The sequence below is a fragment of the Seriola lalandi genome, unplaced genomic scaffold (genome assembly GCF_002814215.2).
Source record: "Seriola lalandi dorsalis isolate HSWRI2012SDOR001 ecotype SW California unplaced genomic scaffold, Sedor1 jcf7180002054956, whole genome shotgun sequence".
NCBI classification, from domain to species: domain Eukaryota; kingdom Metazoa; phylum Chordata; class Actinopteri; order Carangiformes; family Carangidae; genus Seriola; species Seriola lalandi.
In genome coordinates this window covers 1,398,272-1,409,777 of record NW_019525507.1, presented here as the reverse complement: position 1 = coordinate 1,409,777, position 11,506 = coordinate 1,398,272, and positions in this window count along the sequence as shown.

The following is an 11,506-nucleotide window of genomic DNA, read 5'->3' as shown; positions in this document are numbered from 1 at the left end:
ATTCTCATACTGCTTCGATTCCATCAGACTTCTTCCCTCTCGCTTCATCAGTCTATCGCACAAATGCATCCTGCCACTGATGGTCTCACCTGGGATTCGTACGTGACCTTCCCTTCCTCGTCTCAGTGTGCAAGGACAGAGCCAATACGCTGCAAGCAGCCCCCGAGAAAAACCAACAGCACAACATCTGTCCTACATAGATACAGGAAACATGTCCCTACAAATGGTGCTAGGCTGAAGTGTGTACATTTCACTGATAACTGTGCGAAAAGAAGCCTAGACTGAAGAGATGAAGTTTTGAACAGGCATGTGAGCTTCCATGATAAAAGTCACAGTTGTTGACCTGGTCACTGAGTACAAATATCTTGGTCTGACAACATCTGCTATAGGTCAAGAGCACAAAGGCAACTTATAAAAAAAAAAAAAAAAGGTCCAAAACCACAGGAAGATGTTGGGAGGAGCATTTTACCCCAACCCATACAAATACAACATAGGCCTACAACAATATTACTGCAACACAGACCAAAAAAGCAGCATCAGTAACAACAACAGCAACCAGGTCTATTAAACAGATTCAGTAATGCGAATCCTATTGCACTAAAAAAGCTCTCAATAATGCCATAACATTGCAATACACATGTCCAAAATCCCAATGCGCACAGCACACAAGAAAAGATCCAAATATGCACATTTTTTCATTAAAAGGTACATCAGTGTGATGTTAAAAGTAATTGACAACTGAATACTAGACTGCTCGGCGGCAGCTTAAACCAAATAACTTACCTTGAGCTGCAGGTCCGGTGCGCCAGGAGATATAATAATGACACGAGACTCTCTGGTGACGTTGCCTCGCATTTGGAGCTGGAGATCGGGATGGCCTGGGTCCAGCTCCTCGGGATGGTGAGTAGGCACCAAATCAGCCGGTTTCCCTCTGCTTGCCACTTACATTTAGTTAACCAAGTTGGTGTAAACTCTCGGCTTAAAGTTTCTTTCCCAACACGTCTGGCCGGAAAACTGAAGTTCGGTGGCTGGAAAGGCTCCACAAATGCCGCCGAGTCAGTCCTAGCTTGACACCTGTTAGCAGCAGACTCCTCGCAGTCTCCTATCCGAGGAAAAATTACAATCAAACGAAAACGATGGAGTGCTGGTGGAGCTGCTCTCCCGGGAAGACTGGTCTTCATCTGTGCTCTCTTTAGCTGGTGGTTTGCCCCAAAAAGAATCTGCAATAAGTGTTTCCCCCATTACGACCTCATTATCCCATTAGCTATACATGCTACAGCAGCAGGTTGTAAACTTACGAATCCTACCGTAGAGTTCATGTGACCCGCCCTACACTGCCTCTGATTGGCTAATGATCGTTGCGTTCGCTGGTTGGATTGGTTAAGTTTAGGCATGAGGCGTAGTAGAAGGTAACACCCCTACTTCCCGTGGCCATGTCCAAAACCTCCTGTAGACATCATTTTAATTTAACACGCCCAAAGAAAGAAAGAGGTTTAATATTCATGAACAACATGTAGAATGTTGTGTATTTTCACCTGGTTTCACTGGTTGGATGATGCATTTTCTCTCCTCTTAACATAAAAGATGTTATTTATATTACATACTGTGAGATTGTGTGTTAAATTCTTGAGCTTTGTTGAAATAGGCTTTATTTCCTCATTTTCATTCACCAAAGTATTAAAGTGGTTAGACTACACTTTGCTACAAACTGGACTTGCACATAAAATCCAAATAAATAAATAAATAAAACACGTTTATTACAAAAAATAAAGAAATATTCTTATCCTTTATTATATGGGCTGCTGCGTACGTGAACAAAGATATATTTATTTTATTGCCAAAGAAATAACTTGTGTTTACTGTCCACTGACAGAAATCCTAATAGACTAAGGATGCCGCACTATGCTCATAATAGTGGGGCTGCTTAAAAAAAGTCCTGTCAACACCAAATCCACTTCTTTGTGTACTGTTTTACAGCTGCCGTCTCTGAGACCACAAACAGCTAATGTGTTATTTACTGTAGTGGGCTTGAAACATGTCATCAGTTCAAAACTATGTTTGAAATAAATTCTCGTTATTCAAATTGGGAAAGTCAGTAAAACAGTGTTGCGTAGGTTTTTTGAGCTGTTAATATAACATGTAATTAACATGTCAGGTGATTAATGTTCTTTACTAATAGTTAAAGCACCCCTATTTATATTCTGTTCACAGTTTTCAGGTTATGGTTTAATTATCACTTCAGTTCGTGGTTTTTCTTTACTTCCAGAGACATGTCAGCAGAAACCACTTGATGCACGCGTTTTTTCTTTATCTTGACACCACTAAATGCCTGTATTTGAGCATATGTTAAATTGTCTTCCACTTTTCTGCATCCAACAGCTCATTTTTCTTTCTTTGGTAACCACAATATTTCTAACAGGAAGAAGTCAATATGAGCCACCCTGGTCACCCGTATTCAATAAAACAACTAATGTATTAATAAAAAGGACACTATCACCACCCTCTGTTCATTGAGTTTAACTGATTTCTTCTGCAAAACATTATTTGCTCAAGGGAATAAAAAAATAATCTTTTTAAGTACAATGTATTTTGATTTGTCACAGAAGTGACATTTGTAAAGTAATAATAAAGATATGTTGCTGAAATATTGTCCCTAAACCTTATTTAAAAAGTAACTGCTCTGCTACAGTTGAAATTGTGGCGGATCTGCTTGAGATTAAGAAGATTTTCTCTGTTGGGATAGGAATCAGGAGAAAATGAGAAAACAAGAACAGACTCTGTTTGAGGAAACACTCCCACATGTACAAATACGAATCAGCAGAATTTCCTTGAAGCTCTCAGGGATATAAACATCTCTAGGCGAATGGGGATACTCATACATGATGTCACACCAAGGTAAAAGTTCAGCCCGAGGCCATTGTCTTTCCCTTTTCTATTCTTTTTTCTCTAGATGTAATTTTAATGAGCAATGACTGAGGCTTGATTTTAAAAGTCTTATGGATGTGTCTGATAAATTCTGCTGCTTCTGGGCATCAGCTATTATTGATACACATCTTTCCTACTTCTTTTATTTAAATGAAATAGGCTTAGAGTCATGAGAACAGGCACCTGGTGCACTCAAGTGATTCACTTATCAATTATTAACCCTGTTTGCACATTTGTAAAGGCTTTGGCTGTTGTCTTTGAAGATGTAGAGGCATCTGAAGTTTCTTTCAATTTTATCAAAATACACAACAATTCAAAGCCAGAACCCAGAGTCTTCACAGTACACAGTACATGGATGTACGCAGTAATGCATATTTGTAATGTTCAGATCGTCTTCAGAGTGAAGCTTCTGCCTATAGAGGCTTTGAATTTGCATTTACAAATCCCCTAGCAACACCTCTAGCTAGCACTGTCTTTGAAATCCAGTGTAATATTGGTTGGTGGTTATAAATTTCTCAACATATAAGAAACTGGCAAAAGAGGAAAGATGTGGTGAGGTTAGTATGTACAATATTAATGTTACATGACGCAATTGCTAACATCGACCGCTTAGATGTGTTCAAACTTGGTTATAACTTACGCTATGTTTACATTTTGTGAACAGGTCACTGTTTGCATCCTGTTTCCTACCAAAGATCAACAATGGTTTCTTTAAACCATGACACAGTTGTTTATGTATCGATTATTTAGTCATTTGTATAGGTTTAGTGAGAGTTGCTGAGTTGTAGCTACAGCTTGTTCACCAGTAAAAAAAAATTAAATTTATGTCTCTGAGAAATACTTGCCACTGTAACATAAATGAGAATATGTGCACAACTGAAACCAACCTGCTGTGCAGATGTGTTTGTTTGTACAGTTTACATATCTGATTATTCATTAGAGTAAAGGCTCTCACTGAGGAAATATCACCCTATCACTCTCGTGATTATTTCTCCCCATTTCTCAAGGGCGTCACATCGAAACCTGACTGAAATTCAAACTATGCAGTGTCAGATCAGAAAATCATTATGAAATCATATTTTGTTCTGGAAAGTATTAGGAAACAGTGTCATCCTGACAATGTTTAAATGGGTCATTTTGGGAGGTGATGATGGACAAACAGCCTGCATATTGATCATTTCTGTATCAGAAATTGTAAGAATATGTCAAGACAGTCTGCTTACTCACAGCCCCTTCTCCCTGTAGATTGATGTCTTTCACTACGGCTTTGAGAGTGTGTATGATATGACTCATAAAAGTCCAAAAACTTTGATCTCTAATCACCTGCTGGTTGTTGATCATTCAAAATGAAAAGAGGCTGCTTGGTAACGCCTCATTTTAAGGGTCTTAGACCAAGGTTGTAGTTGTGTTTTCTTCTACACAAAACCTGACATTGTTATCCAGACTGCTATGGTGAGGTTATGGGCAGCGCTGTGAGTTAAATATCTATTAAAATAAAAGCATTTCCTCTGCAGCTTCCCCTTTGTTAATCAGGCGGAGAGTTTCGAGTCTTGATTGACTGCAGTGGATCCTCGCTGCATCACTCTGCTTGATAATGAGAGCTGTGTTTTAGCTCCATTCAGCAGTTTGCGAAATAATTAAAAGTGCATTTCATTTCTCAGCCTATCCTTTTCTTTTTCATTAAGTGAGAGTGAAGGAGTGGCTGTTAAGCCAAAAGACCCTGTGACATCCACTAATTTATATTAAAAAAAATGTAAAGCTTGCTAGCTAAATTGCTTTTTGAAATATATAATCACTTTATTGCATATACTCTAAATTGTACGTTGTTGCAGATTTTAATTACATCCTGATTATGTTTATTTAGCAGAAAGCACTTAGAGAGGAAGTGACTGTGCAGCTGTGTAAAAAAAGATAACTCCCTTTGTAAACAAATAAAGCAATAAATATGAATTTTGAAAGTGTATTTCATTCCATAAAATAAATAAAAAACAAGCAGAGGCTTTGAAAACAGTTTAACTTCCTCCAGTGGTCGGTCTGCAACATTTGTTCCCTTCAGAAATTCACTTTTGAATCAGTTCAATCAGCAGCTCAGCCATCTATCACACCAGCAGCAAAGTGACGAAGCCACAACACCGGCTCATTCCAAGAGGTCTGGAGAAAATCAAGTTAGAGGCCGCTGAATAGGTGGGCTGCATGCGGAGCACAAGGTTGCAATTGGATTGGCTGCGAGTTTGAGGAAAAGTTTCTCACACCCACCCACAGAGGAGGCTCCTTTTGGTTTGTTTATTGAACTGGACAGGGCAAGTTCTCAGTTATTACAATGCAATCTATAGCACTGTACACTGCCTGCCAATGTGAGTCCAAAAAAAGAAAACTTTGAATCAAGTCTAGATTCAGTTTTGCCTGTAGTTTGCTTGTTCCAGCAGATACAGAGCAGTTCATGTCACTTTCACGTACAGATGTGATGATGTAAACATCTGGTTTGCAGAGCATGGTTGACCATTTGTGGCATAACACAAAGGAGATAAAGGAGACGATAATGCTGCATTGATTTATTGTGATAAATGCAAAAGGAATCAGAGAACAAAACATGCACAGCAAAACGTGTTTAAACAAATCTGAATAATTGGTTCAGAGACAAGATTATTATGAGCAAGAAAGGTCACAAGGAACGGTTTCAATTTCACAAGTTGTTATTCCTGAGAAAAAAAGGGAGGGATAGTAATGAGGGGGGAAAAAAATACAACATAAGATGTCAGTCATGAGAAAAAAAAATCTATATTTAAAGAGAAACCCTGGATATATTAATGCAGAACAAGTCCATATGAGCCAATGAGGAGGATCTATGAAATTATAATGATCAGCTCAAGGACTGAAAGTGTGAAAACACAAGTAATATACGCTCAGCTTTCAAAAAACGAGTTCATCTCTGCACACAGGGCTATTCTGAGGAATCTGCTGCACCTCTAACCTGAAATAACACATATCATATACAGAAATATCGTATTATTCCACACTCTTCTAATATTGATGGACATATCAAATATTGGCCTTTGAACAATTAATAAAAAATACAAAAAAAACTATTTAAAAATGGGACAAACAAGCTGATGAAGAAGCTGATCTGTTACATGGAGCACATGTGGGTTGCGCAATGCACTTGGGTAATCTTGTTTAGACAAAGGCTAAAAACTGACAACCACAAGAGCAATGAGAATGATGTCGCTTTCATCAAAGTGATTTGCTGAATTATTCAATCAAATTAATGAAAGTTCATGAAAAATGTAAGTCTTTGACATAGTGCCGCCTGTCTGACAGACGTATCGCAGTGAAATTAACTGCGAAAGGCTCCTTTTGAAATAGTAAGAGGTCCTTCATTATTTAAGATCTCCAGGGTTTGCTCTTTGAAATAAAGAATAACCAAGTCTGTGTGAGGGACACATTTAAGCCATGTCCTGGTCTGGTCCAGCAAAAAAACGAGTTTGTTGTAGGATATTTTGTCATGACATTTGAAAACAAGCTCCAACAAGACATCAGTAATGCCCAATCATTTTTCTGTCTACACAATGCATTTGAAATATCATTCAAATTTGTCCTGAAATACCCTTTGACTGTTAAGCTAGTTTTGCTGCATCGAAGTCATGATCTAAACTTTTAATTACTTTGCCCACATGTGCTGTAAGATGACAAAATGCCAATTTTTTTTTTCCTTCTATGAGACTGAGACGCAGCCACTGACTCATATCACAACCATTAACATTTGTTCAAGGTTTAAAATAGACTATGATACTGTAAGAGCAGACATGCACTAACCATTATGACTCATGTTTATAATATATATACAGTATATAGATATAAACTGTACATATATTTTTTTATGATACACTTTAATAGTTTTAATGACGAGTTGTACATGCTACTATAACCATAGGTATTGTACACATTTGCATTATTTTGATTATAAGTTTACCTTATTAATATCTAATATTATTTGAGGCTATTCTATAATTAATTCATCATCAGTTTCAGCACTTTAACACACCTGTATATATATATATATATATATATATATATTTATATATTGTAATTTGTACATATATATACATAACATATAAAGTAACATTACATAGCGTGATGTAACGTAGCGTAGTGTAACATGGTGTGATGTACTCTAACGTTACGTAACGGCATACACTACTACAGAGGGATAAAATAACTGACAGCTTTCTATCATTGCTATAGCTTTATATTTTGGTTTCAGAGATTTATATTTGATGTATATATCTTGATTTATGGAGCAGGAGAGAGAAATAGAGGGAGAAATGAAAAAAATAGGCGTTGGTATTGATTTTATTTCATTTCTTTATTTACGAACCCCTTCAGTGTGGCGTATCTTTGATTCCCACCTGCCATTGTTTATAAGGGAACATGTGTGAATGTTACAGTGTTTTTCTGATGCACATGTGTTGCTGAGAGGGAAGAATATAAGGTGTGTGTACTGTCCTGCCATGTTGGGGGTGATTGAAGAAGACCGTTAAAAGAAAACTGCTGCCTGCTTCTCGTCCACAGCCCAGAGCCTGGAGAACGCTACCGACCAAGAAATCAGGGTTACACTAACATTTAATTAAAGCCTTATCAAGCCATATTTATTCATCAGTTAGAAGTTAGTATCTTAAACACCTGACTGACACTGTTAATAAGCTAAACCTGAATAAAATATTCTATCCTTGTCGACTCTTATTTGGCCAAACATAGTTGGACCTGATCAATTTCTACAAGCTCACAGAAATGTGCAAATTATAAAGCATAGGACAAAAAATCAATAGTGGAAAAACAAAAAAAATACAGGAGTTTGCATAAACCCATTGCATGATACAATTAAGCAGTTAACCTCCCATCCTGCTCTGTGACATGTAAAAATGCTGAGTTCACTCATTTGACCTCAGTTTTGTATCAAGAGAAAAATATCTAAGAGACTTGAAAGGTTCTTGAAGAGGGTTAATTTTAATATTAATTATTTTTTTTCTTAATCTGACTTTCTATGTGAATCACACTAAGTAATGAGCATTTCAACATGCATTCCCAGAGAAAGAGAGGGAGAAAAAAAAAAAAAAAAGATTTATGGAGTTAATTTGAATCTGCTGCTGCTGGACTTCATGGATCCCTTCTGCAACGTCGGTGCAGCGCCAATTAAATCTTCTAATTGTGATGACCAACATATGGGTTCAGTAGAGTGCGCATTCGTATTTGTGTAATATTGTGTAGACACAAAATTCAGAGACTGGCAGAGAGTCTCTTTGAGCTGCAAAACCCTACGGCTATGCAGGTAAGATCTCATTAGTTGTGTGTACACCTCCCCAGATATCAATTCCTATACGTGGATAGCCACTGTAACTGAACACACATCAACCAGTATTGCTTACTTATTGCCTTGTATTGTCAATTTGTATACAAACCATCCTTTTTGTGAAATAGTTTATCCTTTTTCATGAACTGCAAATTTCCTCTCCTGATGTTAATGATGTTAACACTAAAATCATCACATTCCTTCTACAGAAAAAGCTTTGGAGCTGTCAGTTTTCGTGCACTCACATTTCACAAGTTCCTCTGAGATTTAGGCTGTTGGTTAGGCTCATGAAGCGACCATGTGTTGGCACCTTCTGCACACTACTCTGCCGGACCCATATGCTCCAGCAGAGGCTATTATGACTGAATGACAATTAAGCATATTGACGTGTAGATGAAGAGGTTGCTGGCATCCACACTCTGCTGTGACATGGTCAGTGCCTGTTTTTTTTTTTTTTTTACTTCATGCATTCTTTTACTTTTTCATTTATGAAAAAAACAACAAACGATTGGATTTACAGTATGATTTAATGTTTACAGTTGGACAATTGGACCAGTTTCCAGTGCTCACGTCAGGGGGAATTTGCTAATCCAGTCCAGATATGTTTTGTGGATCTTAAAAAACACTTATAATCATATTCCCTGAGGTATTGTGTGGGAGGAGAGCTGGACTCAGGATTGGCAGCCGTGTCCACCTACAGAGTACGGACGAAATAACAGGAACTGCATGCAACATAATGCAATCCAATACAAGCTATGGTCACAAAAATTACCATATGTTTCTGACACGGGCTCAACAAAACCTGGAAACTATAACTTCACAAAAGGTAGTGATTTGCAAGGATATTGAAGTGTATTATATTATGACCTGTACATGTTATTATGTCCACACCCTCTGTGTGTTATTTGATTGTGCTTAAATATATTAAAACCAAGCTTTAGAGCCAGTGCGCCAAAAGTTAAGCCTGTTTTCCAGCTTACAGTAAGATGTCCCTTTGCATATATCTCACAAATGTTCTTGGCACATTAACATAAACACAGCATATCGTAAACGTTTGACTATTTCATTTGAATCAAGTCGAATTCAAGCCGCATGTGCAGTGGCTGGCATTGAGAGAAAAGCCTTCAGTGAATAATTATTGTCCTTAGTGAGGCGAATTTTAATTCTGTTCACTTTGCAAAACAGCTCTATGGAGAGTTTCACTGTTCAATTAGATATTTCACACATCAGAGAAAAGGGAGGGTTTTGGAAGCGAGGGACCGAAATTGTAAAAGAAAGTAACTTATACTGTATACCAGGATATAGGAGCAGGTTTCCTGTGGGTAAAGTGTTTAATAAAAGAAGGAAAGAAAGATTTGATAGAATTTGGAGCTTGTTAACACAGTGATCAACTCCTTCTTTTTGTGGCCTAATTCTACAGCGATTGTTGTATCACTGCTAAAATTAAATAAAGATGACGGGTTTGACAGTTATTGTCACAGATATAATGCTTCCAGTCTGTTTTTATATCCAGTCATGTGATTCAGGTCTGTGAATTGCTCCTGAGCAGCTGAGGGAATTCACTATGACAGTGTAAAGAAAACAAATAAATAAAAACCTCTAAGTTTGAATGACATTTTTGTCTACCTTTTGTGACTAATTAGACATAAAAATCAAGGATCAAAGAAGAAATTGTTGAAAGGCAACAAATTGGCTTTTAATAATTTTCTAAAAAGTAGCTTCAAATCAAGTATGAAAAGCCATTTTATTTTTTCATTTTAAGTATATCCCAAAGACGTTCGCGTAAATAAGAAATTACAGGCAGAACAGACACACAGAAAGTATTTCCATCTCTCACACACACGCACAACAAGAATCTGTGTGGCATCTTTATGATGTTCGATTTACATCTGACATCCCTTAGAGTATAAAAAGGACATGAATCACCACTTTGAGCGTAAAATAAATCCAAAAACGCTGCTCTGTTATTGACACTCATACGCCAAAATAGTAATGTCTGTCTGTGCGGCGCACACAAAAACAAGTGACAGCGTTGCAACATGCAGCGATCAGTCAGTGGAGCGGAGATCATAAAGGTGCTGCGTTTTTCCTTTGAAGAAATCAGAGCTCATCAAAGTACAGACCTCACGGCGAGGCAATTTCCCAGCTCCACCAAAACTGTTGAAGACACAGCAATTACAGCACCTGTGGGAGAAGTCGGCCCATTGCTAAAATCTCATTAGTTACATCACTACACGTTGGCATTACAATGAAATGAAAAGTGGCTCGCAAAGTTTCATTTTAATTATTCATTGTTTGCAATAAAGTTCTCGAATATGTCCAGTGAGGTAGATGATGGAGCTTAAATGAGATTTTCTAATCTTGAATCTTCTCGAAACGAAGATTGAAAGGAAAGTATGCTGCTCTGCTATGTCTTTTTTTGTAAAAAGCTCAGCGCAGTAAATGAGCCAAGAGATGGGTCTATATCGAGAGTTTCCAGTGGGATTTAACTCGTGTGTTTTCATTAGGGGATATAAGCTTTCAATTTATGACGGCACACAATATTTGATCACGTTCATTCCCTTTTCTGCAGAATATAATTTTAAAAAATGCACAAAAATAGTAAATTTAACATTTGATGTCTATTGAAGCATCAGATAGCCAGTCATTGTCATCCACTTTTGACATTTTTTATACATGGATCTGTTTCCCCCTCACATTTGGAATGCAAAGATGTGATTCTGGTGTTTCACAGGATGCAAATTTATCACTGATTTACATACTCTGCATGCTTTAGGTTACCGATACATAAATCTCTCTGACAGTGATAGCTGCTGTCTTTTGTACTGGTATCTCTTTAATGCCTTGCAGCTAAAAGGAAATAATATAACACCTCCGAGTGTGAACATACCAGCAACATGGTGAATATGTGCTACTATTTTGTTGGTACATGACCTTGTAATGCCTGGTAGAATACCGAAGAACCTCTTTAGCAGGGTTAAAAAGAAAAGGGAACTCGAAGACTAATAACAATTATGGAATTTAAAAATGGTGACAATTGTCTGGTGCATGGTGTGGTGGTATCTCTTTGACACACAAGTTGATTTCACAAGTGAGCATTAAAATCTTCTTATGGCTTAAAACAAATGTGTACTACAAGATGACATTTAATTATAACATGTGGAGCAGTTTGTGAATGGTAGACTGTCAAATTTAGACTTTGCTTTTTGTCTTAAACACTCAACCTAAAATGAG